This window comes from Hyaena hyaena, unplaced genomic scaffold, assembly GCF_003009895.1.
Source record: "Hyaena hyaena isolate Hyena2069 unplaced genomic scaffold, ASM300989v1 scaffold_127, whole genome shotgun sequence".
NCBI classification, from domain to species: Eukaryota; Metazoa; Chordata; class Mammalia; order Carnivora; family Hyaenidae; genus Hyaena; species Hyaena hyaena.
Window position 1 is genome coordinate 2,919,244 of NW_024080758.1, and position 26,688 is coordinate 2,945,931.

A 26,688-nucleotide genomic window follows, 5' to 3' on the forward strand; every position below is an offset into this window, starting at 1 on the left:
CACTAAGTTAAATATAGCGTCAACAGGCATGAGTAACTAGCTTGGCACTAACTCTACCTCGGGAATATTAATTTTGTGCTTCAGATATGACTTTTATCTTTAATCTCAAAGGATATTTACTTAAACATCAATCCTCTTAGTACCTGTAACCTTTCTACTGGGCATGGAAGACAAAACCAAGAAAAAAATAGGCGTCTTATGCAAGTTATCACTGTTCATCACCAGCAAAGCTGGTAATAATCACGGCAACAAAAAATCTGGATGCTTCCTCTAATCATTTAACAAAACTTTTTCTTTAAAAGCACATGTAGCTTTTTCTCAACTATATTATACAAAAGTCTGTCCTAATTATGCATGTTATCCATTCAAATGTTACTTCAAGCATAAAAAGCCCATTTAGATTAAAGGCCCTGTGTGTGGTATTATATGTACGATAAAATGGGACTGATTAAAAATGCATGACTGTGCGGTTAATCTTACTTTTGGGGGGCTGGGATCATTGTAAATGTTTTTTTTTTTTCCCAAAAGAAAAAATGCTGAAATGGCTTCAAAATTTTGATTTGGCAGAGTGCAAACCTACGCTGCTGTTTAAAATTACCCAAGAACCTATCAGATAAGAGGAAACCACGGGAGAACCAGGAATAAACACATTTCTACTTCTTGGAAAACAACCCTATACATTAAAAATTTGGAGCTTCTACGCTAGAAAACAGTATCTTTGAGCAATAATTTTCCACTTTATTTTTAAATTCCAACAGAAATTATATTAGCATGAGGATAACATTCTAAAATTTTATCAAAGGACCCTCTACTTATTTGGATATATTTAAAATATAAATGAACCTCATTTTTTGGCTCCCCCCCCCATACCCCACCAATTTCTTTATAAAGAAGAAACATATGATCTATACAGATAACTGGTTTACCTGAAGTATGTGCAGTGGGTACCCTACCATCTCACATACGTTCCCCATCAGGACGGGGCAGGCCTGTGACAAACACCAAAACCCGCCTGACCGCGGGGAAGGGAGGTGCCAACATGTCGGGAAAGGACACACTGGGGAGAGAGGTGGATTCTCACTACTACAGCCACGTCTCCAGCTCCCCTCATGGAGCATCCACCTGGGAAAGACCCCTAGGATTATGCAGTGGCTTTAACATTCATGCTGTTTCTGGCCGCAGGGAAGTGCCATCATAAAGCCGTGACGATCTTATACTGCAAATGACAAAGACAAAGAGACCTCGTGTGCCACGTTCTGAGCTGGAGGCTTTCCACCCTGTGCCCTTTAATCCCCACCCCAACTCTGGGAAGGAGCCCTAGCCATCCTAGGTAGCCTTCAAAAGGGGAAGTGACTTCCCCGGCTCACGTGGTAAGAAATGACACAGGGAGATCTGGAAGACAGGCCTGGTCTCGCGTTTCCACTCACCCGTCAACACTACATCATGGACACATTGCAATTATGACTTGGAGTGGACTGCTCAATGCTTTGTGCTTCCCCACACTGATCCTCTAGACCTCCAGAGAGTGTCTTCCCTCCCACAGTCGCTAACTCTCCACACTTTCACAGACCTTTGGGTTGTGAGAGTTCCAAGAGCCATCCTTCACGGCCCAGGCAGGTTCACAGAGGTCTAGCCTGGCTGTTTTTCCTTTTCTAGACAGAACTTACCGAGGTATTTCTGGCTGTCCCTCAGGGCTTGCAAGTCATATTTCACACCAGTCACACTCGTTTTCTCCAGAAACATCAAAAGATTGTATCATAACAAACAGAACACACATCACGGTTCCCATTTTTCATATCTAATCCGCATGAAAATCTGTTGACTCGCTCTCTCACATCCTCCGATATGGCTCCTCCATCCCGCGTTCACCTCCCCACCTTGCTTAGACCCTCTCTTCCTTGGCCTTGAGTATATGCAGGGAGTGCCCAATTGGTATGTCTCCACCTCTTCCCATCAACGGCTTCTCCACACCACAGCCAACGATCCTCTCCCCGTCAGGCGGCATCTGCTCCCAACAGCCTCCTGTGGTCCCTCAGGCTGGAGCAGGCGCTCCTCCTCTTGCCCTTCCCCCACCCTTGTACACACCACCAGACCACTGATGCACAGCACCAGCGTTGGTTTCCATGGCTGTCTCTTTCTCCCCCGGGCTTCCGGGTGGCCAGCACGAATACAACTTTCTATGTCTTTCCTTAACAGGAAGGAAAAATTAAAAATAAAAACACAGAGGTGAGAATGTTGGGGGAGAAGAAGGAAGGACCCCATAGTCACCTCATATCTCTTAGACTTGCATGGGCTTTAGCTATTTAATAGTTCATTTAACAAATGCTTATTGAACTTACACTGTGCTAAACACTGAAAGCACAGAAATGATTAAGAGCCAGCAGCTTACAGTATGGTAAAAAGGCCCGGCAAGCAAACATGACCCCAAAATGATGACATAAGCACAGGTTCCCTGAGAACACAGACTAGGAAGGCAAATCAGGCCTGAAGATTTGGAGGGGATGGCCAAGATGCCTGAGCTGAAGACCAGGCCGCGTAGGAGTCCAGCAGTAGGCGATGCAAGGGAGGGGCAGTCAGGCACCAGAGTCACCAGTCATAATCGAATGAACCAATTCTGGAGCCCTGAGGACTGCGCTCTGCGGGAGAAATAACCCGAAATGTCACCTTCACTCCCATCATGACAGTACTTCCATACACCAGGACCATCAACACTCCTTATAAACGAGCTCTGCACACCAAGATCCCCTCTATTGCACCATGACTGACACAGTATCTCCCCAGTACTCAGTGGGAACTATAGAAAATATCTTTCTGTGTGAATACTGGAAAAGCAATGTCATGGGGACTGAGTAAGTCAACACCAAACACTGGTGGGTACCAAACACGGTGTTCTCCACCACTGAGATATAAGCAGAAACAACTTTTGTTCAACAGGCATGAAAAATGTGAAGAACGAATCCAGAATAGCTTGCTGCCGAGTGCTCGTATGCATCCATGTTTCCTCCTCAGCTCAAGTGTCTGAACCTTGCTTTGCATCTACAGCTCGCTTTCTTCCAGAGCAAGCAGGATGGACAACCTCAAATGCTCTGTCCTTAACTGCCCTTGCCAGGGGGCAGCTGATGTAGACAGTCTCCTCTTGTCCAGGCCTCTTTGGTGGCAAAAAGCACAACTGAATAAACAGACAGACAAGATCTGCAATGCATCAGCACTAAGTAAATTACGGCAGTGGGCAGAATGGCGATCTGAGGTCTAAATAGTTTAAACAGCAATAATCTTTGCTCCACATAAGAAGTATGACAACCACTGTATTTATGGGAAGGCTTTTTAGATTCTCTGATTAACACAAGTACTCTGGAGCAGGATCTCGAAGATCCAACCAGAGTGCCTTGTAATCCAGGGCCTCAGTCTCCAAATGGGTTAACGAGAGACTACCAGCCTAGGAAAATAATGTGTGTGAAAAAGATACCAGAACGAGTGTGCCCTGAACAAAAGGATTCATGGCTCCTGCGAGTGTTTACATCTTCATCCTACTTCCAATTACACGACAACAAATACAGTTTATGAGAAGAGACACTTATAATAACTGCCAAATGATCTGCCCATCTTATCAAAGGCAAGGAAATGATGGGCTCTCTGCTGGTGCATGAACAATTTCTTATCCAAGTCTTTGATTCAACGTGTTCAATCCACTTTCTCATACAGAATCCAGGATGCGAAGGAGTTTTGAAGTACTAGGTAGAGACACACAATTTAAAGTTGCCCCACAGGGCCAGTTAGTTAGTGTTCTTTCCTTCCAAAGGAGTCATTTCTTGAATTCTTAAATATTAGGAAACAGATAAAACATATGAAAAGATAGTTTTTCAAACAACGTCCGATCACTCTGATCTTAAAGTTTCTTCCCAGAAACAGAATTTACTTCAACCTGTTTCCTTTAAATGCATTATTTTCCTCATTTGTGGAAAGCACTGAGCAGAAGTTGGGAGGGGGGTCATGAACCATGCTGACTCCCGGCTGTACACCTCACTCTGGGTGAACCCAGCCCTCTGAAGGGGTAGCAAAGAAAGGGCGTGCCTGGCACACAGCAGGCGCCTACATGACTCTGAGTCAGCTCCCACTGGGCTTCCGGGAGCCCCTCCACTGCTCCCCGGGCGTGGTTTTCTCCCAGCCCCCCATGCTTCTCAACACGCATATGCAAACTCCTGGCCTGAGCAGAGTTAGCTGGAAAAGCTCAGGTTTGCAGTTCTCCAGTGTGTTCAAGCAGACGTGTCTAAAAACCCCTGGTTCCTGTGTTCCGACCTGTCATTCTGACTCCCTACCTCTGCTCCCATTTCACCTCAGTTCTCAACCAGTACTTCCCACTGTGGGGGCCGTACAGACGTGGGCAGTCACACATCCCTCCCACTTCCTGCTGAAATCAGATTTGACCATCCACCGCCTGACCTACTGTACCAGTATGACAAGGAGAAATATTTGGGCTCTGACACCTAGATTACCTTGTTCGGCACCTGCATTACCTTTCTTAGTGACAAGCCTGAGTTGAACTGGTTTTCTTCAAGACTTTTATTGCTTTTTCTAGTAGCTTCTGTGACTGAAATGCTGTAGAGTGAGAAGTGTAGCTTCTGCGCCCTTTTACAGGGAGCAGCTGGCGCTAGGGTTTCCCTACTCGCTTTCCCATCAGCCTTATAATTCCTACTGCAGCATTTGTTTCTGTTACAATCTCGTTCTTCCTTCCCGTGTCTACTGATTTCTCAATTACAATTAGACTTGTTGTTATATTTTATTTCCACCAGAAATAAAAGTAATACACAAATACATGCCCTCAAAAAATAATAAGCAATTTGAGGAGGGGTGCTGTATCTACACACATATTCAAACAGACACTATCATTCGGTGCAAAGGTGTAAATTAAGAACAAGAAAGAAGATGAGATTAATTCTCAAACTACTGACCCTCATTCGTCTAGGTCTGGCAAGCCGATAAAGGTATTTCAAATATTAGATCAACGTCTACCTAAGATAGCCCTGTGTTAGAAGCCCTGTGTGGATTATTTGAGTTTTTCCAGGTATGTTGCACACACAAGAACCTACAGAGAGTTCATGAAGGTCCAGAAACACCAACCACAGACTTTAGGAGAAAATATTTTATATCTTCTGTAATTTAAAAAGAGCTCACATTTCAGTGAGGAACTATTCTTCTCTTCTCTTCTCTTCTCATCTTCTCTCCTTCCCTCCTTCCTGCCTTCCTTCCTTTGTCTTTATTTATTCTTGAGAGAGAGACAGGGTGTGAGCAGGGGAAGAGCACAGAGAGAGGAAGACACAGAATCCAAAGCAGGTTCCAGGCTCTGAGATGTCAGCACAGAGCCTGATGCAGGGCTCGAACTCACAAACTGTGAGATCATGACCTGATGAAGCTGGATACTCAACTGACTGAGCCACCCAGGTGCTCCTATTGTTTTCTTTAAAAATATGCTTTTCCAACTCTGTGCTGTAATGGTTTATTTCATTTGCAAAATAAATATGTAACAAAATGTTAGAAAAGTTTTCATGTCACATGACTTATTTTCCTTTATTGTCTTAAATTTTACATTAAAAAATGAAATTATGTTCATCATTTAGAATAAGGCATTGTAAGTCTTTAGGCAATAAGGTTCCCTTGTCTTAATAAAATGGTTTTCAAATTATAAAATTTCTATACTCAGCTTTTCAGAAACATTATATGTAGACAGGTACATCTATCTGTATGTGTATGTATACATCCACACACTTTAATCCTCTGATTACAACATACTTAACATAAACTTATACATAAATACACATTAAAACATTGAAATGAAGTTCCAGGGGCACCTGGGTGGCTCAGTCCATTAAGTATGTGACTTTGGCTCATCTCATGGTTCGTGGGTTCGAGCCTCATGTCGGGCTCTGTGCTGACAGCTCAGAGCCTGGAGCCTGCTTAGGATTCTGTGTCTCCCTCTCTCTCTGTTCCTCCCCCACTCGGGCTCTGTCTCTCTCTCTCTCTCTCTCTCAAAAATAAATAAACATTAAAAAAATCTTTTTAAATAAAAGAAATTCTAAAAACAACTAAAACGCCATTTTGCCAAACGATGGTCAGGCTGTCTCCAAGCAAAGTGGAATCTCAGTCAACCTTCCCACCCAGACTGGAGACCTACAGCAATTCTGAACAAACAGATTTGATCTGCGTGGTTTTGTATGACTGGTGAGCAGAGAACAAAAGACCACAGCCAGACAGCTTGCCCACTGCGATCCTTATGGACACTGCTGTCGAACATTCATTTGGCCAACAATCTTCAATTAAAAAGTCACACCAAGTCTACACCTACTAAAATGTCTGATAAACTTATCTTCAAGATCTTTACTGATTTGAAAGAGAATCCATATTCACCACCACTCACCGCTTGATAAAGTGCCTTAAAAAGTACTGATGGAGGGGCGCCTGGCGGCTCAGTCGGAAGGGCCCACAGCTCTTGAGGTCAGGGTTGTGGGTACAAGCTCCATGCTGGGTGTGGAGATTACAAAAAAATAAAATAAAATCTTAAAAAAAGGTACTGATGGAGTCTTTGAATCTAGGTCCAAAATAAGTACTTCAGACTTCAACAGGAAGTAGTTCTTATAATTAACATCCCTGGGCCTAATAGGCAAGTTATATCTTCAAAATAATATTCAATTTGATGACCTATTTTTTTTTAACGTTTTATTTCTTTCTGAGAGAGAGACAGCATGAGCAGGGGAGGGTCAGAGAGAGAGGGAGACACAGAATCTGAAGCAAGCTCCAGGCTCTGAGCTGTCAGCACAGAGCCCAACACGGGCTCAAACCCACGAACTGTGAGAGCGTGACCTGAGCTCAAGTCGGACACCCAACCGAGCCACCCAGGTGCCCCTTGATGACTTATTCTGATGCAAACAACTGGTCTGTCCCCCAACCAGCTGTGAGAGGAACAGCTCTAAGTTAGCAGTAAAGGGGCAGAAGAATGGAGCACATCACCTCCCCATCTCCTTCTCTGGAAGCAAACTGGCTTCCGTGCGGGGAATGACCACAGCAAGGCTGTCCGTTCAAAAGACATGAACCGGTGCCTTCAGAGGCAATGGACCAATTACTACAACTGAGCACTAAAAACAGGCGCCAACATCCAGAATAATAAAGTTTTAAACTCAAAAGAATGTAGAGAAAATCCAAAACTGATTCTGGCTTAGGCCCAGTGTTGTGAAAACTGCTATGGTCTCCTATCAAACACTGATTCACTGGCAATAGGAGGGGGGAAAATACCAATTCCAACAATTACGACGTTAACAATCATTTCATCGGCAGCAATATTCAGAAGTTGATTAGATGATCCTAACGGGTGATTTAAAGTGTAAGGAAAAACACCCTTAGCATAATTTAATAAGATTTTCAGACTGAAGCATATTCAAGAGTTTCATGAAAGGCCTTCTCATGGCCTTTTAATAGCTCTTTCCAATTCCAATTAACTTGTTAAATGCCAATTCTCATTACTTCATCAGAAACCTAAAGCCAGCCCTCTCTGATTAAATCATTAAATTATCGTTAGGAGCACAATGCCTGGTAGGAGTTTATGGACAGGCCAGCTCAGATAAGCAGCTGACAATTCTCTACGCCAACAGAAAACATGGAATAGGTAATTAAAAATTGTATTCATATTTGGGATGCATTAGGTTATGTTTACCTAACATATCCCCCTTCCTAATTGTGTCACTGGGGCTAATATTTAGATTAGTATAATCTTTTTGTAGACCCTCAATAGAGCAGAAATGTTGGTCAAGAGAACCCATTTACATGAAAAGGCCAGGTTGGTACTCAAGGAATCAGAAAGTACAAGTCAACTGGGAGTTGGGTGGCCTGCCAGAGTGGGGAGCTAAATCACCCCGCTCATGAGTCACTCAAATGCCCGGAGACCCCTCCTGGGGCACCATCACCCCCCGTAGATGCTGCCTAGTCCGTCCCATGCTCACACTGAACTGTTCCCACAAATCTGCCTGCAAGCTCTGCCCCCCACCTCCCAGACAGCGTGCTGCCCCCACCACTGCACAAGCCTGGCTCAAGAGACCCGTAAGCAAGCAAACCAAGGGTCTGGTTCCAAGCTCAAGGTTGCCCCAGCCTCCCAGGTCAAAGGACACCCACCCGCTGAGCTGTGAACAGGTCAGCTCTGCCACATCCTACCTAAGACTTCAACCTCATCATCCTGAACATCTTCGGGCAGCAGCCCTCTGAGCAGGCAGGTATGACCCCCCAAGGGAAGGTCCCCAACACCCTCAACACCACCTGTGCTTACGTTAATACAAAGAGTCCTGTGAATATCATAGCCTCTCTGCATCCCAATCTTTTTTTTCATGCAGTCTTAAAATTTTATCAGGGAGAAAAGAAGTCCTTGTATCTTCCTGCCCAACATGGCGACCCAGGCTCTCAGTGGCAACCGCACCATTCAAGTAGCTCAAGCTTGACCTATGTTGTATCACATGTCTCGCTCTCTCACCTCTGGCTCAAATCAGAGTCACAGTTCCCCATTTCTAGTACTAACTCTCTAGCTGTTGATAACAACCATTTAATTTACATTTTAGGTCACTATGTGAAAGGAAAGGCATTATTAACTTCAGTCTCTTCCAGAAATCAGGTAAATTGCAAAAACTTACTTCTTTCTCTTTTATATACAGCTTATAAATATATATTAGCATATATATTTTAAGTATATAGGGGTGCTGGGTAGCTCAGTCAGTTAAGCATCTGACTTCGGCTCAGGTTATGACCTCGCAGTTTGTGGGTTCAAGTACCACGTTGGGCTCTGTACTGACAGCTCAGAGCCTCGAACTTGTTTCAAATTCTGTCTCCCTCTCCCTCTGTCCCTCCCCCGCTCACACTCTGTCTCGCAAAAATGAATAAACCCTAACAAAAAATTTTTAATAAATATATATGTTTTTAATTTTTAGAGAAAAAGAGAGAGAGAGAGACTTCAAGGACAGAGAGAGAGAGGTAGAAAAAATCCCAAGTAGGCTCTGTGCTGTCAGCACAGGGCCAGTCATGGGGCTTGAACCCATGAACCATGAGATCATGACCTAAGCTGAAATCAAGAGTCAGATGCTTAATTTGACTGAGCCACCCAAGTGCGCTGCTAAAACTTATTTCAATGGATACGGTACTAGTAACATTTTGGTTATTTTGTGGATTAAGGAGCTTGAAATATGTGAAGTTCCATCAACAACTTCTTGAGATGTTAGGGTTGGTTTGGCTTAGAATTATATTTCTAATCAGAGGCAGCCAAATATACTGAAACAAATATGACTAAATGTGACTGAAACAAATAACTGCAATGCTAGCGTAACTGCATACTCTAGTTGAGGACTAAGTCAGCAAACAAGAACAATATAACAACATCACATTCATATCAATGCTTTGGTGAAGACAGGGTATTATCCTTTGAAAAAACCATTAAAAATGTTACCAGACTTTAGCTATTTATCCTCCCTGTCCCAGACAGCATCTGGCACAAAGGGGGTGCTCCTAAAATCTGCCAACCCCACCCACACATACTTCAAACTGGCAGGGAACTTCCCTGATTAAATGCCACTTACAGGATTTTTACTGTACTTTAAGTCACCATGATGCTTAAAAGCTTAGTTTATAACTAACTGTATCACACTTTTAAAAACATGGCTTACAGGGCACCTAGGTGGCTCAGTTGGTTGAGCGTCTGACTTTGGCTCAGGTCTTGATCTCACAGTCCGTGGGTTCGAGCCCCTCGTTGGGTTCTGTGCTGACAGCTGGCTCAGAGCCTGGAGCCTGCTTCAGATTCTGTTCCTCCCCCCCTTTCTGAGCCTCCCCTACTCATGCTCTCTCTCTCTCTCTCTCAGAAATAAATAAAAAACATTTAAATTTTTAAAAAAAAAATATGGCTTATGTAAATTTTAGAAACATTATATAATCATATGCTGAAAATGCTATTTTTATGCATGTTAATATGTTGTTCCTTTTCTCAAATTAGTGCATGTTCACTTTTTTTTATTTCTTCAACTGAATACTTCAAGGAGAGGAAAGGTTCTCCATTTTCTCCCTTAGCACCTTCCAGCAGATAAGCCAAAGATAAACACAGCCAGTTACACTTAAATTGGCTTCTTTGGCCTTTTGAGGTCCATTTCCTGAAATCAGCCCTGCTTCCTAACTTTCATGGTTGACAGGAAATTTTAGCTACTGAAGGAAACAGGATGAAGTCGCCTGAAAGTCTCTCTGCTCTGCCTGTGACAACTCCTCCACCAGCAGTCTGAAGGATCACCTCCTACCTAACGGCACTGGACAGCCCCCTCTGGCCTCAGCTTCCCCGCAGTACATCACACATGAATACTTGCCCGCTGGCTGGACACCTCCAGGGGCCTGGTTCAGTGTCTATGGCCAAAGTCCTCATCTCTCTACCCGACACAGTGGCCCAGGCTCTCAGTGGGGGAGGCCTGGGCCCTACCATTCAAGTAGTAGAATCAGTCACTATTCCCCATTTCTAATACTAACTCCCTAGTCTATGCCCGATACAGCTCACCTGGTTCAGAGCCCAGTCGTTTCTCACTGGGACCTTCGCAGTGTCTCCCAGCCGGGCTCCTTGATTCTGCCCTTTCAGGGCAGAATTTACACCCCACTCTGCACACCGTAGCCTGCACAATCTACCTAAACCTAAAGGTGTTCCCTCATCTCCTCCACTTAAACCTTTCCCAGGTTCTTTCTCGCTCAACCATAAATTCTCATGTGCAACTCTGGGCCCTCAAGAATCTGGCCCCAACCTACCTCTTCCCCTGCCCTCCCCCTTCCCTACTTCTTGGAAGGTCCCTCTCACTTTCCTTCACTTAACAAGTACTCATCTCCTGAGACTCACCTCAGGAGACTTAGGAGACTCACCTAACGCTTACCTCCCCCAGCATCTTTCATGGCCCCACAGTCCTGTCAGCACACTTAGCCATCGCCCTGTGAGCCTACCCACCCAGACCATACACTCTGTGGATGTCTCCATCCTCCTGTGCAGCCCGTGAGTGCCTTGCTCGTAATCCAATGCTTCTCAAAGGGCAAGCCTTCAATAAACATGGAAGAATGACTGAATATGTGCAGTTCGAAAGTGAGAGCCAATGATCTATACCAGAAAATAAATCAGAGATCTGAGCTCTTAAAGAAACCCTCTTATGTTCCCCAAGGCAATTTTATATTTTTCCCATCGTCATCAATTTCAATGTTTATGCTACTTCTCACATTCCTGAAATAACTTCAATTATTTTGAGAATATTAAGGTTATTGAAAGCAATACTTCTATCTTCTCTCCTCTTTATGGCAAAAATTCTTTGTATCTTCATCCACAGGAAAATATGTCCCTCTATGATTCAATTCATCCATGTTAATGGGCTCCTGATCCTCCCCTAACCCCTCTCTTCCTGCATCCATCCACTCCTTCACTTCCAGAAATGGTCCTTAGATCGAGCCCCTCCTCTAAATTCACAGAACCATGTCTTCATCATTGCTCCCTTAGATTATTTTAACAGCCTCCTAACTCATTTCCCCTCTGTAGTCTCCCCTCATTAATCCATCCGTCACACTCCCTGAGCCCTAACCATAAATCTGACCGTGCCTTAAAATCTCATCATGTGAACAAGAAAAAGTTTAAACTTCTTAGCATGAAATTCAAGGCCCTATAACATCTTGCTCCATCCTATCTTTCTAAACTCACCTTCCTTGGTGCATTCTAGAATCACCTCAGTCTGCTGGTTACTGATCACTTCTTAGCTATGGTCTACCACAGCTCTCCAGTCCTGCTCATGACGGTCCTTTGACTTTATTCCTTTGCCAGTTTGAAAACTCCCCACTCATCCTTCCAGAAGACCCAGTTCAAATAAGCTTCTTCTCGGTAAGAACTTGCAAACTGCCCAATTTCAAATCACGACTACTTTCAGGGTTTCCATAATATTTAGTTTACACACCTAGCATGGCATGTGAGATACTGGATCTATCTCCGTTATAAAATGGAAGCTCTTTGAAAGAAAAGTCTGTGAATTACACATCTTTGAATATTCATGGTTTAAGGTAAAGCCTTAAGACAAATCAAGTGCTCAAAAAAAAAAATCTTTGTTGAATTATGTTGTCTTCATTATGTAGCAAACCCTCAAAGGCAGGAACAATACCTTATTCATCCACAAATCCAAAATCAACACAATTTGTGGAATAAAGAATGACCCACTTTGGGGGCAAATACACAGAACAGGTGAATGAGCTAATGTGAAATATTTTTAAAATGTAAGTATTTCCAAAATGATTTAAACACTTCAATGATGGATTTCTTCTGGCCTACAGAGACTAGCGCAGGGTACTCGGGTAGCCCATCGGCCAGGAATCCTGCTGTGGGCCCACTGTGAGATAAGCCCTAAAACGAAGAATAAGCCTTTAGACACTTTTATGGCCACTGACGAGGCTGAGACATCCACCAGACAGCGGGGACTGCCTCACTGAACAGAGCTCTGGCTGGTGTTGGTCTCGGTGAACGCATGTGCTGAGTGGCGGGGGCGCCAGAGCGCCAGGCCAGTCAAGGCAAAAGGACCACGTGCTGGTCTGTGACAGACCGGAAATGAAAAGAAAAACTAAAGGTTTTGCGCCAGAGACAGTCTGAAAACTACATGCAAGGAGGATAATATACCAAACTCGCAGGTACCACAGCCAATTTCTCTGTGTGCACCTTCCATACTTGCTTGAGACCTTTCTCCCCATGACATAAAACATCACATATGGAGTTAAAGCCACCTTTATGTCCCTCCCCAGTTCTTGTGTCCTTCTCCCCTCTCAAGAGACAGCCTCCAATATGACTTTTCAAAAGGCTACAGAATCCTGTTCAGCAGCGTGAAATTTTCCTGCTGCGGTTTTAGAGCAATTAGAATTCCTTTCACACACAACAAAATTAAAATTTAACAATGTAAGTGTTATTTTGAACACTCCTGTCTATTAATATTACGCGAAAACCTCGGTCTGTGACCCTTCAGCGATGACTGACAGACCTGAACTCCAAGCAAAGGGACGTCTGCTACCTCGACCTTCAGAGGGAGAAAGACCTTCAAAAGCCCATAACTTGAAAAGAAAGATGAAAGCGCATGTTGCCAGGGCGCAGGAAGAAAACATTCCCACTGACTTCCACTATTAAAACAGGCTTTCCAAGAACGCTGGCCGATGAGACTTAACTATAAAAGATGCTTATTGGTGTCAGAGGTTAGCGCAGAGAAGACACAGGAGGGAAGAAATGGCGGAAGTGGCAGGTGGAAAGCATTGGCTTTCAATGGTTAATCGGCTGGGCACCCCAAGGCCCCCGGAAATTCAAACCTTCTATTTCTGCATCACTGCCAACTAATTTCCAAAACATCCACTGCCAATCAAACTTGTTCGGCTACCTCCTTATCAAAACTTTAAAAAACTTTAATTTCAGCCTCATGAGCCCTGCAGCTGTAAATTAATTGAATAAAATTTATAAACATTATGCAGTGAGATAAGCACTTTCAGAGTCTCTCCCGTGTTCAGCTGACTTAGTGCCCAGCATGCCAGTTTTGCCTGACATGAGCTCAGAGGCCCTGGAAACCTTCCTAATCCTACTCACTAGGCCTTGTGCCTATTCATGGAACCATGTTAACCCATATCCGGAAAATTAATAAACCTCAGATGGGTTTAAGCACTCAAAATACGCCTGATACTTCTTGTCATTTATTATATTTAGGCGCCCTGTGCGGTGGGAGAATCCTCCTCAAAAGACCACAACAGCCGCAGATCAAATCCCCGAAGTTATTGGCGTGCAACAAAATATCTCATTTAAGATTTCTGCGGCCTCAAGCCAAAGCCAGGAATTAAATTCACTGAAGGTGAAATCACCTATGGTGATATTTGGTTTAATACAGATATTCTCAAAACGGTTTTCTGAATTCTTCCATTTCCCAGTTAGCAGCATTTTTAAACAGCAAGGGGAGTAAGACTGATTGCTCTCGTGAATGCCAGGTGAGTTGGCGGAGCAGTGCTTACGTGTCCCTGCATCACACTCACAGAAGAGAAGACAAAAGACTAGTAAGTTCTCAAAACGAGAAGTCCCAGTATACTGAGGAGCCATAATTCATTTCTGATTTCCATGGTTACCTAGGAAGAATGGAAATGCACCCTCTGGTTGGTTTTCACAGAACAACAGTCACCCCTTCCAACTGGGGTCAAGTCTATCAGCTTCCGTTTTCATCAACTGTGTCAGCAGGTGGAGGCGCCAGAGCCAAGCAGAACCGCGGGGCAAGGGCATCTCTCCCACGCGCGTGAGCCTCTGCCATGCATGAGACCTGGCTTTGGCACAACGGACTACTGGCCGAGGTCTGGGGACTTCTAAAGCTCTCTCAAACACTGTTCTCAATGGTAAAGATAACAACAGGGCTCAAGGAGGGGTGGTGAGAATGTGATATGAGAGAAAGCATCCCGAAAGCTGGGCACATAATAGCCTAGCAATGAAAAAATCTTTGAAATGTAAATACGTCTATCTTTCCTGTCTTTAGAACCCAAACTTGGAAAATACATCCAACGTATCTCACTCACTGTCAAGTGTTGTCTATATACAGGGCCTTATACCAGAACCAGGCAAGATCACAAAGAGATTCATTTCACAATGCAACCTCAGAAAAGATCAGAGCGGCAGTGCTGATGGCTAAGAAAGTGATCTCCCTGTCCTTGCCCCACCAGCTGAGGAAGGGATACAGCCGCTGAAATAAAGGCTCATGTTTTCCTCAGTAATTCTGCATAGTGAGAAAATAAGCTAATTCAAACAAAGTCCATTAAATAAATAAAATCCCAACACTTGTCTCTTTAGACAAAAAGCAGATGGTAACAATACAAAAGATTGCTAATGCTTTGGCAAACTAATCTTTCTTCCAAATACCATTTACAAAAGGCCACCAGACCGCCAGCTGTAAGGATGCCATGGGAAACCCCTGTGGCAATTATAAGCGTATGTGACTCAAGACCAGAACCACAGAGCATAAAAAATAAATACATAAGTAAAACTCCCAAATAAATAAATCTAGAAAGAAATTATTTACATCACAGAGCCATAGGTTCAAAGAGCCAAAATTACAGAAGAAAATAATATATATACATCTCACTCTATTGTGTAATCTCAGAGCAGTAAGAGCTTTAGTGAGTTGCCACCTATGAAACAGTCAAGTCTCAGCCTGGGCAGTTTCTGGAAAAGGGGAGACCAGAGAAACTGGCTCACACGATGAACATCACAGCTGGCGTGTAGAGCTGGCTAGTCTTATTTCTGACACGAAACAAACACCTTCCTGGACAAAGGAAGAAGTCAGCAGAGGAAATCCTGAGGCAGGGGGCTGACGCACTCACCCAACCACCCAAGTGCTCACCAAGAACCTACCACATACTAAACACGGTGCCAGGGGCTGGCACGGTGGCAACAGCAGTACGGGAGTAAAACTAGTTCCTGACCACAAGCGGATTACAGTCCAGGGAAGTCACCGGCAGCTACACTACAACATGCAAGAGGCGTGTTAGAGAAGGCCCCGGGCTGGCCGTGAGCACAGGTGTCCTGGAAAATAGCCCCAGTTACAATGTCAACAATCAGAGATTACACCTTCTTGTAACCAACACTGTCAACATTCACCTGGTCCCTAAAGTTCGCCCTCCAAATTCCTTGCTTGACTGAGTTCTTAATGTGCCTCTAGAATGTCATCCCAAGTGACTGTGACCTCATGGTCAGGGCTGCTCCTTACCACCTACCTGACACTTTGTATTACATGCTTCCTAATCAGCATTCTCCTTTCCAGGGGCCACGCCCTGCAGTAGTTACTACTCAGCTTCTACAATATTTTCCACCAACAAGAATCTGATTTCACTCCCTTACTTAAAAACTTCCAATAGTTCCTGTTGGACAGAGGATGAAGTTCAAACTACTTAGCACAGCTCAGACTGACTAGCAAAGCAAATTCTAGCTCTACGGTCCTCCCCAAGCAAGCTAAGACAGACAATCGCACTGGATTAGTATCAGGAGGTCTCACTGTGATCTCTCAGGCCCCCATTGCTTACCACATGATATCCCTTTTCGCAAAGACCCTTCCCCCTCAGCCTTGCCCAGACGGTTCTTTCTCTTTCTTCTGACGGGAATGCCCTTCCCTGTCCCTCCTCTGGCTGCAAGCACATCTGCATCTCGCCCTGTGCGGCTACGACGCTGTGTGCCATACGACTGAATTCAGTACCCTGGTGTGATTTTATTGGCCTTTTCTCTGCCTAGGCAAGGACCATGTCTTAATCGTCCCCCAGAACCTAGCACAATGCAGGACATGAAGAATATATTTGATAAAAATTTGATCAATGAACTAGGAAAATTACTCATCCACTCTAAATACAAGTGTAACAAAGGAAATTACTACCTATTAGGCTGGTACTATACCATCTTACAAAGATGAAATTATTCTGGGCCCGATAAAAAAAAAAAAACACATAGTCCTGGAAACAAATAGTCCTGGAAACAGCTTGAATGAAAGGTTTTGTATAAATGGACTCCTTCCCATTCAGCGGTGCCAGCCTGCTAAGGGGCGATCCCACAGCACTCACTCGGCAGCCTGTAATGCTTTTAGGGTCTGAATTAGCTCAAGGGAAAATAAGATCAGTATCTGACACACTTACTTTTAAGCTTGAGGCCAGAATTTATTAGAAAAAAATAAATGCTATCTGTCCTAAGAATCAGGAAGATTTCTTTTCTTTTTTTTAAATTTCTCTCTGCAGCTGAAATCTCTGTATGGTCAAGAAAACCATAATTGCTTGCTTGCTTTCGGCAAAGTCATTAACCTGCATTTAAAAACTCTGGCTTCATCAACAGCCTCACACATCCAGCTGTCATCAGGAAGTGAACAGAAGCCTCGGACTGAGTTCTGACTTACTACCAAACCACTGATTATAGGTCTCCTGGTCTCCAAGTTGGTTTGTTTCACCAAAATAAATTCCTCCCTGGGCGGCAGGTGGACACGAGGGGCTGCTCAGTGGAAAGCAGAGGCCCGGCCTTGCTGTGAACATCTGCCATCTCGGAGCATGGAAGAAGAAGGAAAGAGGGCCTTCCTTGAAGGCTCCCAGGAGCCCCCATCATAAGCTACAGGAAGGCCGAATCCTTGGGCTGAGAGTAGGAGTCGAGACAGGCAATGGTGAGGCTGGTTAATGCTGCCAGAGCTCCAGCTGCAGCCACAGTGGCTCACACAACCAAACTATTTCTCAGTCGGCAACATACACCTCCCTCCAGGGTAGACAAAGTCTTAGGAGTGGCAGACTTCGCCAACAAGTGAGTGGAAACTGCAAATTACATGCCGTGAGCAAGGGCCACAGGTCTAGAAATCACAAGTCAGGTTCTGTCTTAGCTTTGTCTCCAGCTAGATGTGCGGCCCTGGACAAGTCAGTTAACCACTAGGGGACTCAGTCTTTTTGTCTATGAAGAATCCAATTAGATCACCTCTTAAGTCCCTTTTAATCCTAAACCTCTATAATTCCATGTTCTAAATTGTAAAAATGAAGACACTGGGATGTTAGGTATTTCTCAAATATAAATTTCAGGGAGAAGCCTTCATTAGGATGTCTCCTCTTTCATTGCCCATAAGATAAACCACCAAATCCCCTCCAAAGAGAAACAAATATAAACTACAACAGAAATGACCATTAGTCCTCACCATAGACCCAGGCACAGTGAACAGAGCATGACATTCAAACATGGTAGTCACACGACAGAACATGCCTGGGGCTTGCATACTCTCCCTTAGTAGTTCAGTAACAATTTCATCCTCAGAAGATGACAACTAACACACTTACGTTTCTCTTATTTAAGAAAATCCAAGTGTTTTTACCACTGATACACCCCCAGGGATCCCGTACAACCAGGTCTACCAGGGTTACTCTTACCTCAAGTCTACTAAGTATCACACCTCCCTGTTTTGACACCGCACCCAGTGTCTCACAGGGTAACCCACATGGCCGGGAGGCCCTCTCCATGCTATAGCACCAATACATTCCTACGGTGAACTCAGGGCAGTCTGAAAAATCTCTAGCCTTGCCTTCACACTACTCCGGATATCTGTGCTCAAGAAGTCTACCCTTGGGATACATCCATCAGTCCTGTGCATAAGCTCCTCTGCATCATGAGGAGCGGTTTTACTCCTATGGTTGTATCTCCACATGTGACTAAATTACATGAACCCTTCCTCTCTGGGCTACTCTCAACGAGGAGTGCCCGATGCTCACTAAAGCGGAGGACGTCCACTTTGCATCCCACAGCCCTCCGCTACACTATGCAGTCTCACAGTCACGGTGAACCCAGGACACTACTTTCTCCCAGGTCACTGTACCATGTGTGGCAAACAGAATAGTTAGCAACAGTCTGCTCAGTCGAAGGCTAGCACATGACCCGGCTGATGACAGATCTTCAGGAGCTGCTCATTAAGCAGCTCTTACTGACCAGTTAATTCAAACAAACTACACAGAAATTAGTTTTGGAAGAATACTGCTTATATTACACTATGTTTAACCTCGCAAAAGATGCTGTTCTTTTAATGAGGCCTGTTCCCCCTGAATAGAGTAGGCTGCATACTCCCTAAAAACTTTAAACTGTTAATTGCTAAGTCACTCTGGGATTAAGAACATATTGCATGTTATAAGCACCCTGAAATTTACAATGATGAGTTATATCTTCAAAAGATAAGATAAGGGCTCCTGGGTGGCTCAGTCGAATAAGCCACCAACTCCTGATTTCGGCTCAGGTCATGATCTCATGGTTCATGAGATCAAGCCCTATGTTGGGCTCTGGACTGACAGTGCAGAGCTTGCTTGCACTTCTCTCTCTCTCTCTCTCTCTCTCTCTGTCTCTCTGGCCCTCCTCCACTCTCTCTCTATCAAAAATAAATAAAACTTAAAAAGGAAAGATAAGATAAGCTATCAGGCAGAAAGAAAAGCCAACTCCCATTTTCTTGCTGTTGCCAAAATCTGAGCTGTATCCCTAGGATTTCCATCGACTCTTCTGGAAAAAAATTCAATCTTTGTCAATTTTGGAAAAAATCTCAAAGTGTCTAGATATTCTAATAAGTTCTAGGTTAAATTTTTGATTCTATAATGATTATATTACTTTGATTTCCCCCAAAGCAACTCTTTTCTAAAGACTCCTTAATTAGTTTAATAATGAGGTTTCTTTAAGAGAAGTCAATAACAATATACATATATATCTACCAAAAAAAGAATAGGAGATACCAAACATTTAAAAAGAGTTAAGGGGCACCTGGGTGGCTCTGTCAGTTGGGCATTCAACTTTGGCTCAGATCATAATCTCGTACTTCATTACTTCGAGTCTTGCTTCAGGCTCTCTGCTGTTAGCACAGAGCCCATTTGAGATCCTCTGTCTCCCTCTCTGCCCCTCCCATGCGCGCACACACACACACACACTCTCTCTCTCTCTCTCTCTCAAAAATAAACATTTAAAAAAACATTTCTGAAACAAATTCAACAATATATCTAAAAACTCATTCACCACAATCAAGTGGGATTTATTCCTGAGATGCAAGAGTGGTTCAATATTCACAAATCAATCAAGATACACCACATTAACAAAAGGAAGGATAAAAACCATATATGATCATTCCAATAATGCAGTAAAAGAGTTTGACAAAGTACATTATTTATGATAAAAGCCCTCAACAAAGCAGGTTTACAGGGAGCATACCTCAACATAATAAAGACCATACGTGAAAAACACACAGCTAACATCATACTCAAAGGTGAAAAACTGAAAGCTCTTCCCCTAAGGTAAGAGAAACAAGACAAGAATGTCCACTCTCATTACTTTTATCCAACATAGTATTAGAAATTCCAGCCAAAGCAATCAGACAAGAAACAAAAGTGAAAGGCATTCAAATTGGTGAGGAAGAAGTAAAACTTTCATTTGCAGATGACACAATACTACATATATACAGAAAAGCTAAAGACTCTACCAGAAAACTACTAAAACTGATAAATGAATTCAGTAAAGTTGCAGGATACAAAATTAACATACAGAAATCTCTTGCATTTCTATACATTAATAATGAAGTCACAGAAAGAGAAATTAAGAAAACAATTCCATTTACAATTGCACAAAAAGAATAAAATACCTAGGAATACACTTAACCAAGGGAGGAGAAAGAACTATACTCTGAAAACTATAAAACACTGCTGAAGGAAAGTACAGGTGACACAAATGAAAGATAGTCCATGTTTAAGGACTAGAAGAACCAATATTCTCAAAATGTCCATACTACCCAAAGCAATCTACAAATTCAAAGCAGTCCCTATCAAAACACCAACAGCATTTTTCACAGAATAAGATGAAGTAATCCTAATATTGGTATGGAACCACAAAACACCCCAAATAATGAAAGTAATCTTAAGCAGTGAGAACAAAGCTGGAATTATCAGCATCCCAGATATCAAGATACACTACAAAGCTGCCGTGTCGCATCGGCACAAAAACAGACACACAGATCAACAGAACACAATAGGGAGACCAGAAATAAACACATGATTATATGGTCAGTTAATCTACAACAAAGGAGGCAAGAACAGACAATAGGGGGAAAGATGGTCTCTTCAACAAAAGTGCTGGGAAAACTGGACAGCCAGATGCAAAAGAATGAAACTGAACCACTTTCTTAACACCATACACAAAAATAAACTCAAAATGGATTAAAGCCTAAATGTGACAGGCGCCTGCATCGCTCAGTCGGTTAAGCATCTAACTTGGCTCTGGCCATGATATTACAGTCCAATGGTTTGAACCCTGTAACACTTTCTCTGCTATCCATGCAGAGACCCCCTTCAGATATCTGTCCCCCTCGTTCTCCTCCCCTTCCCCCTCTCAAAAATAACTAAACTTAAAAAAAGACCTAAATGTGAGACCTAAAACTATAAAACTCCTAGAAGATACAACAGGCGATGATTTTTTAGATATCAGCCCCAGAAATATATATGTAGATATGTCTCCTCAGACAAGGGGAACAAAGGCAAAAATAAACCATTGGGACTACATCAAAATAAAAAGCTTTTGCACAGCAAAGGAAACCATCAACAGAATGAAAAAGCTACCTGTCAAATGGGAGAAGATATTTGCAAATGATATATCTGATAAGGGGTTAATATCCAAAATTAACATAAATAAATTATACAACTCAATAGCTAAAACACAAATAATCCAATTGAAAAATAGGCATAGGGCTTGAATAGACATCTTTCTAAAGTAGACATACAGATGGCAAACAGATGCATGAAAAGATGCTCAACATCACTAATCATTAGGAAAATGCAAATCAAAACTACAATTAGACATCACCTTACACCTGCCAAAATGGCTTGAATCAAAAGATAAGAAATAAGTGCTGGCAAGGATGTGGAGAAAAAGGAACCTTCGTGCACCACTGGTGGGAATGCAAATTGGTGCAGCCACAACAGAAAGCGGTATGGAGGGTCTTCAAAAAATTAAAAACAGAATTACCATAGGATCAAATAATTCCACTATTGGGTATTTACCCAAAAAAAACCCAAAAACACTAATTTGAAAAGCTACATGCAGCCCAATTATTATTGGAGCATTATTTACAACAGCCTATATATGGAAGCAACCCAAGTGTCCATCCATAGATGAACGGATAAGGAACATGCGGTATGTACACACACATACACACACACACATACACACACACACACACACACACACAGTGAAATATTAGTCAGCCATAAAAAAGAATGAGATCTTGCCATCTGGGACAACATGGATGGACTTAGAGAGTATGAGGCTAAGCGAAGTAAGTCAGACAGAAAAAGACTAATGTTATATGATTTCATTCATATGTGAAATTTAGGAAACAAAATAAATAAACAAAGATGAAAAAAGACAAACAAAAAAAGAGACTCTTAAATACAAACAACTGGTGATTGCCAGGGGGATAGGGAGGGGAAATATATCAAAGACATTAAGAGTATACTTATCATGATGAACACTGAGTAATGATTACAAGTGCTGAATCATTCATTATACTGCCCACCTGAAACTAATATAACATTGTATGTTAATTATACTTCAATTCAAAGAAAAAAAGGATCAGAGCTAAATGGGTCCAGTTGTTCTTCCACGTGTTACTTAAGACAAGGCTTCTAGAAGATCTGTACTGTGAATTATTTGTGCTTTGAAAACTCAAATTTTGATAAGTTTTGTTTGTGTTTGTTTTGGTATCAAAATACAAAACCAGGAAAGTTAAAAGCCAGGTACAGTATGTTCTTTTTAAAATATACTAGAAACTATTTCGTTTAATGCTACCTGGGAGGATAGTGGGCTTCAGTAATATATTTTTACAGAAATAATTCTGCTCCTAAAAGCATAATAAAGATACTAATGAAGACCAAACTTTTTCACAGTTGTTTAAAAAAAAAAAAAAAAACAAAAAAAAAACACAACAGAACAAATCTAATAAAAACAGCCCATCCTATTTTTCCACTAAAATAGCTTCCAAGAAAAGTACATATTTTAAAAATCAGGGCTTAGAACTGCTTTCCATGTGTCAAAAAGAATAAAGCCCATTGCCAGTCTGAAAAATTATATGAATAGCAAATTCTACTTAAATGGCTACGGACTAGATAAATTAATAAAAAGTGTCACATGGAGATAAAGTCAGTCTCAATAGGAAGAAATGTTGAAATTATTTTTTTACTCTTTGATGATTTGTTGAAAATAGAGAACTTTGTTTTCACCACGAATTCCAAAGCACAAAAGTACTGCTTTTGCTAAAATAATACAAGGAGTGACGGAATGCCTCTGGCCTCTAAAAGTCTCGAGTTGGAAAGCTGTAGCCTCTCACGTTATACCACAGTTTCCTAGCTACACTCTTCTTCCCCCTAAGACAGCGAGTGTCCCGTGGGCTGGGATATCGCCTCCTGTCCATTCTCCAGCACCTGCCTGGTCGTGATGGACACAGAGACTCTAAAAGTACAGCAACTCATCGTCTCGTCCTTGGACCTTTTCAGAAGAGGGGGAACAACGAACAAATTTTCTTAGAAACAACCATGGTATTCTGCTCTTCAGACTGCCCACTCTGCTACGTCACCATCAAAGGCATAGATATGGTCACCCTCCTAACGCTCCCTGTACACCTGTTTGGGAATTCACAAAGCGATGAGAAGCTCCCAGACAGCGTGTTGGTGGTGGTATTTCTTGGGGATGTGACGCACCTTTACAGGGCAGGGCCGACAACCTGACCTCACGCCACTGCTAACAGAACTCCAGTATCAAGGGAAGTGGCAAGCATCAAGTTCACAAGGGCTCCAAGAGAGGACAGCTTGAAGAAATGAGATAGAGACTCTTGAGCTGCCAGCCAAGATGGAGTAACAGGAACTGAAGTTACCCTTCCATATGAAACAACCAAAAACCTGACAAAATATGTGAAAAAAATAGCTTTTGTGACACTGAACATCAGTAAACAAAAACCAGTGATTGCTGAGAGAAATGAATGAAAAAAACGCTCCCACTTCCTAACCCAAGAGACATTCCAGACCACGGTACAGGGCGTGGGGTGGGGGTTGGCCAGGTGAAGCCTGGTGGATCCCCCAAGTTAAGGAGATGCTGTTGAGGGTAGGAGGAGACCAAGAAGGTCAGAGTTCACAGGTCAGAACAACAGAAAGGAAAGAACTACACAGAGACAGAACCCCAAAAACTCCGCCAATGGTCTCCCTTAAGCATTAAACAGAGTACTGATCAGCACCTGCAAAGGCTCACACTAATCAGGCTTCTGCCTGAAGACAGAACCAAGTGGAACGATCAGAAGGAACAGTACCAGGTACTCAGACAAAGCCAAGAGTAGTGCCTCTTCCCACCCACCAGGGGAGAAAACCTGCAGATTCATAGGTCATTGAAGAGAAGGCTTGAATAGGGCATTGACTAGAAGTCTTGCCTCAGCAACTCACCCTAGACTACCACTGCTCTAGTGATACCTAACAGATCTTTAAAAAAGAAAGACTCCTTTCAATCACACTATTCCCAAGTAGCTTAACTGTGTTCCAGGCAAAAGGCTCACTAATAATTTTAGGGAATACAAAAATATCACCCATGAAGGTAAAATAATAATGGCTAGAATTCAATCAAATATTATTAGGCAGAGTCACTCACTGCTGGTCTAGTGGTTAGGATTCGGCTGTCTCAAATATTATTAGGCAGAAATAGAGCAGTGGGGAGCCTGGGTGGCTCAGGTAGTTAGGCATCTGACTCTTAATTTCAACTCAGGTTAGGATATCACAGTTTGTGGGATTGAGCCCCACATCAGCCCTGTCTCTGCACCGATAGCACAGAACCTGCTTGGGATTCTCTCTCTGCCCCTCTCCCCCTCAACCATGAGAGACTCTTGACTGCTGAGAACAAACTGAGGGCTGATGGGGATGGGGAAGAGGGAAAGGGGGTGATGGGCATGGGGTAGGGCACTCGTTGGGATGAACACTGGGTGTTATATGGAAACCAACTTGACAATAAACTAAGGAAAGAAAAGAGAAGAGAAGAGAAGAGAAGAGAAGAGAAGAGAAGAGAAGAGAAAAGAAAAGAAAAGAAAAGAAAAGAAAAGAAAAGAAAAGAAAAGAAAAGAAAGATTAAAAAAAAAAAAGAAAGAAATAGAACAGGAAAATACACTATATTATAAGCAGACCCAGAACCAGCACAGATATTAGAATAAACAGACAAGGACATTAAGAGTTCTTATAACTGCATTCCTGTGTCTCCAAAATTAAGTAGATACAAAAAAGACCCAAACTTCTATAGATGAAAATCACAATATCTGAGATGAAAAGGTATTGGATGGGATGCATAAGAGGAAAGATGGTGCAGAAAATGAGATCAGTGAGCTGGAAGACACAGCAGTGGAAAATATCCAAAATAACACACACACACACACACACACACACACACATACTTTTTTAAAGGGAAAAAGCATCAGTCAACTGTGATACCATTTCAAAGAGCGAATACAGCTGCGGGGAAGGAGCAGTACATTTCAGTATGCTTTCACTGGCCTGTGATCCCACAGTGTAGACAGGGATGTGGTCTGAGATCACAGATGACAGCAAACTGTTTCTAGATGAGGGCAAACTCAACAGTTCTGTATAATTAGCACTTAACAACTCACACCTCTGACACAGGGAGAGAATGGAAAGGACCAGGGTCAAGAGGAGATGGACGAGATAAGCCACTAAGTGCCCTGAGTCATAATGAACCACAGGCCTGTGTGTGGAACACTGTGAAATACACACACACACACATGCACACACATACATGCACACACACATTCTGCTCAACACTAGGCCATGCTATCCATCCCTACCATCGGAGTACAACCAACACTTCCCACTTTATAAATCACACTGAGGCCATTTGTTTCACAGCTTACCTTACAAAATAGGGTTATAGCAAAGAAATCAATAGGTTAAATTTACCACGCTATAAAATAACGGATATAGCACGGAACTGTAGCTTTATCCTGATTGGTTCCGTTGCAGAGAAAGACACCTTGTGACTTTAAGGTTCTTCTTTTCACTTGCAAAGCAGTGAAAAGAAACATTAGTTACCCATTAAGCACTACACATTGATCTTTATCTTAAACACAGAATATATCGAAATGCCAGACTGGGTTTCAGAGAGAAGCCCTTAATTATTATCATCTACTATCCTGAATTATAGAGAAAGAAATATTGCATATTAATGAGAAACAGATAGCTTTCAGACATAGTAAATAAAATTGGTTAGCCAGGCCCATCAACATGATTTAAGGCATCCTTTACAGAAAAATAGCATTGCTTCAATTAATTAGGTAACACGTTTTCAAAGGTCAAGAGCATGAAACCAATCAACTTCCTTAGATTTCATTCCTTTCAATAAAGAGGGAAAACATTTTACAAAGGCGGTCTTTAAAAATAAAACAATACAAAAATTAGACCATTAATTCCAAAACCAAAATTTAGTCAAAAGGCATTAAGTTCCCTTTGTTTTAACGAGAAATGGAATGGTTTTCCTTAGAAACCCTAACTCCGATGGATAAACATCTTACAAGAAACCACAAAAACCCACTGCAGCATCTGCTTTTCTATAAACAGAGTATCTTCTGGAAAACACGCCACATTGAAAGCTGAACTCCATTAAATAATCCACTCCACTTTGCTTTTCAGATCTTAGAAGAACAACAAAACCCACAAATATTATATCCATTTTGCAACATCTCATATAACTAAGCCAAAACTAACAAGCAGAAACCCAAATCATGTTATTTTAACTTTTTTCTAATAATATTTAGGTTTAAATAAATTAAAAAATATTAATTTCAGCTTTCATTTCCTTTTCATATATTCATAGTGCACAATTGCTTCTATTGGGAGGAAGCAGCCTGGACATTGGCTCTTTCTGACTGGTCTCTCTGCTGCCCCCTTCTGCATAAACGAGACACAGGAAGCGTGTTCCCCAGATGTCAAAAATCTCAAAGCCAGGCTAACAGAAGGCAAAACGCAGACTGCGTTTTTGTGGGGGTTTTTAAAAAGAAGTTTTGCATTGTGCAACAGAAATCATTTCGTGTACATCCTGAAATCTGATCC

At 42.4% G+C, this 26,688-nt stretch overlaps 1 protein-coding gene across 1 annotated transcript in view; it reads right to left on the reverse strand.

The window, feature by feature from the left end:
* Positions 1-26,688, reverse strand: part of SMYD3 (SET and MYND domain containing 3) — a 695,636-nt gene that overhangs the window by 290,288 nt on the left and 378,660 nt on the right. The gene's annotated exons all lie outside the window — the stretch shown is intronic.